Source organism: Polistes fuscatus, unplaced genomic scaffold, assembly GCF_010416935.1.
Source record: "Polistes fuscatus isolate 324 unplaced genomic scaffold, CU_Pfus_HIC Scaffold9, whole genome shotgun sequence".
Classification (NCBI taxonomy): Eukaryota; Metazoa; Arthropoda; class Insecta; order Hymenoptera; family Vespidae; genus Polistes; species Polistes fuscatus.
In genome coordinates this window covers 8,431,782-8,435,326 of record NW_025113173.1, presented here as the reverse complement: position 1 = coordinate 8,435,326, position 3,545 = coordinate 8,431,782, and positions in this window count along the sequence as shown.

The window sequence follows — 3,545 nt, the reverse complement described above, 5'->3', positions numbered from 1 at the left end:
CAGCTGTGATAACGCTCATTCATAAACCAGGGATTGCAGCAAGTGAAGCTACGTCATATTGACCAATTAGTCTTTTATCCGCTCTGTCCAAGCTATTTGAAAAAATGTTATATATTCGCCTCTACGCTGAGCTTGACTCTGAAGTACTCCCTGCTCATCAGTTCGGATTTCGAAAGAGCCATGCAACAATTGAGCAAATTCAACGCATAACTAGAAAATATCACAAGATCTTGAACGGCAAAAATACTGTTCAGCGGTATTCCTGGACATTAGGCAAGCCTTCGACAATGTATGGAACACGGGACAGCTTTGCAACTAAAAAAATACTATCATATCCTTTTTATCTGATTCTCAAGTCCTATCTCACAAACAGGAAATTTATAGTCAAATATCAAAACCAACTAACCACAGACTATCCTATCTTATCCCGTGTTCCGCAAGGCAGTGTACTCGGGCCTTTACTGTACGCAATCTACACAGCAGATTACCAACCTCTAACGAGATAACTACAGCTACATTTGCGGACGATACAGCTCTGTTAGCATCTGACAGCAATCCTCAAAATGCGACTGATATCTTACAACGTTACCAACATATTCTAGAAAGATGTTATCAAAAGTGGCACATTAATATGAACGAAAGTAAATCGGCGCATGTAACATTCACACTGCGTAAGCGCACATGTCCTCTAGTTGTTATTAATGGGGCAGAAATACCAATGAAAGATTCGACTAAATACTTGGAAATGATACTGGATAAAATATTGACGTGGAAACAACATATCCAATCAAAAGCAAACTACTTGAAGGGAAAAGTAAGAGATATGTATTGGCTAATTTGGAGAAAATCTAAGTTAAGTCTCAAAAGCAAGCTTGCTATATATAAAGCAATCCTAAAACCGGTATTTACCTATGGAATCCAACTTTGGGGTACTGCTGGTAACTTAAATATAGAAATCTTACAGAGATTCCAATCAAAAATCCTGCGTTGCATCTGCAATGCCCCCTGGTACATAAGCAATGAAAGAATCCATAAAGATCTAAGGATGCCCACAGTAAAGAAGAAATTGCAACTTCATCAAGCTCTACAACATTCGTTTATCTAAACACCCGAATCCACTAGCAAGTAATTTGCTGGAAATCTCGAATCAAACTCGTAGGTTGAAAAGATTCTACCCTTCGGATCTTGCAATATGATTCACTTAACATCTACCGATGTTAATTAGTAAAAGTTACATATTTTTACGCTCATCATTGTAATGTTTTCTATACTTACAGTTCATGTCAATGTATCACGTCATCTTATATTACTCATAATTCTCGCTGAGAATTGAATGTAAATTCATATAATTATAATAAAAAAAAAAAGAAAAAAAAATCTTTTTATGGTAAAGTATTTTTTTTAAATAAAAATGTTTTAAGAGTGTATTAAATGTTCCGATAAGAGTGTACAAATTTAAGTGTAATTTATGTCTTTAGTTAAAGAGATAAACTATTAGTAATATTCGTTCTATTGAATATCAGTCGTACTTTAAAAAAAGTGAATGCGTAGTAATATAATTGGTGTTAAGGCGAGCAGATTATAATCTTCTTTGTATTCTAAACTGTTGTTTTGAAAATATAAAGTTTTTAATGGTTTATTGGATATGTTGAAAATAAAAGTTAAATCATAGTGTTATTTATGCAAGCGGTCTATCGTATCATCTTTTAGCAATGTAAGTTTTTTTTTAAATCATTTGAACTATATGAAATGTGAATGCCTAGTAAAGCTAATAATTATATAAAAAGAGAAAATGCAAACAGAATGTTAAATTGCATTTATGCTAAGCCATTGTTTGGAAAATTAAATAGTTTTAACAGAGGACTGAATTATTTCAAAAGAGTTTAAAAATATAAGTGCCGTTTATTCTTGCGGTCTCTCACATCATCTTCAAGAAAATGTAGTCTTTATAAAAATTATTTATATAACATGAAATAAGAAAGTGTAGTATAGTGCTTAATAATATAGGAGGCGTTAGTGAGAGCAGTATATAGGCATAATTTTATTTCAAGAATTTGTGTTGAGAATTAAAAAGTTTTAAAAGTGTATTAAGTGTGTTGAAAAGTGTGTAAAAATCTCAGCTCATTTTATTCTTGCGGTATCTCATATCATCTTCTAGCAATGGTAGTTTTTTATTAAATTATTTATATAACACAAAATTAGAATGTGTAGTATAGTGCTTAATAATAAAGGAGGCGTTAGTGAGAGCAGAATATAAGCATCTTTTTATGCTTAGCTATTGTTTGGAATATTAAAAAGTTTTAACAGTTTAATGTTTTTGTTAAAAACAGTGTAAAAATCTAGGTGCAGTTTATCCTTGCGGTCTTTCACATCATCTTTAAAAAAAGTATTTTTTTTGAAAAATATTTATATAACATGAAATGTGAGTTTGTAGTATAGTAATTTATAATATAAGAAGCGTTAGTGAGAGCCCTATTTAAGCATCATTCTATGTCAAGCATTTGAGTAGTTAATTAAATAGTTTTATAAGTGTATTAAGTGTGTTAAAAGGGTGTAGAAGTCTAAGATCAATTTATTCTTGCGGTCTATAAGATCATTTTATAGCAATGGTAGTTTTTCGGATAATTATTTATATAACAAGAAAAGTGAATGTTTAGTATAGTTCATAATAATATAGGAGGCGTTAGAGCGAGCAGTATATAAGCATCATATTATGTCATGCATTTGCGTTTAGAATTGGAAAACTTTAAACAGTGTACTGAATGTTTTAATAAGAGTGTAAAAATCTCAGTGCAGTTTATTCATGCGGTCTCTCACATCATCTTTTAGAAAATGTAGTCTATTTTAAAATAATTTATATATCATGAAATGTGAATGTGTGGTATAGTGCTTAATAATACAGAAGGCTCTATTAAGAGCAATATATAAGCATCATTCTATTTCAAGCATTTAAGTTAAGAATTGAAAATTTTTAACTGTGTATTAGGTTTTTCAGAAAGAATGTAAAAATCTAAGATCAATTTATTCTTGAGGTCTACAAAATCATCTTTTAGCAACTGTAGTTTTTCTGAAAATTATTTATATAACAAGAAAATTGATTGTGTAGTATAGTGATAAATAATATTGTAAGATTCCTAAGATTTATATTTATAATGGTAAAGTAAAGAATTTATTTATAAATAAATATAGGTATAATGTTTTTAAGAGATAGAATAATAAGTATCTATTATCTAAACTAATGCTGGGATATACTAAGTGTATCTCTCTACGTCCGAAGGCAACAGTCTTAATTAGCGAGGAACACCCGAAACCTACTCGTCGTCGCCTATCGTCGTCTTTGGGCCGTTCGCTGTCCCCCGTTGTCTTCCGTACTATCCGGTAAATTTCTCCCTCGTTGTCTCAACAAAAAAACTAGTACAGAACGCACCAACCAGTCCTTTCCGTCGCCTACTTATACTCTACATCCCCTCCCTCATCTCTCGTTGTTTCTCGTCATTCCTTCTGGAAACTTCCAGATATTTTCAAATCACGCACATAGGCTCTTT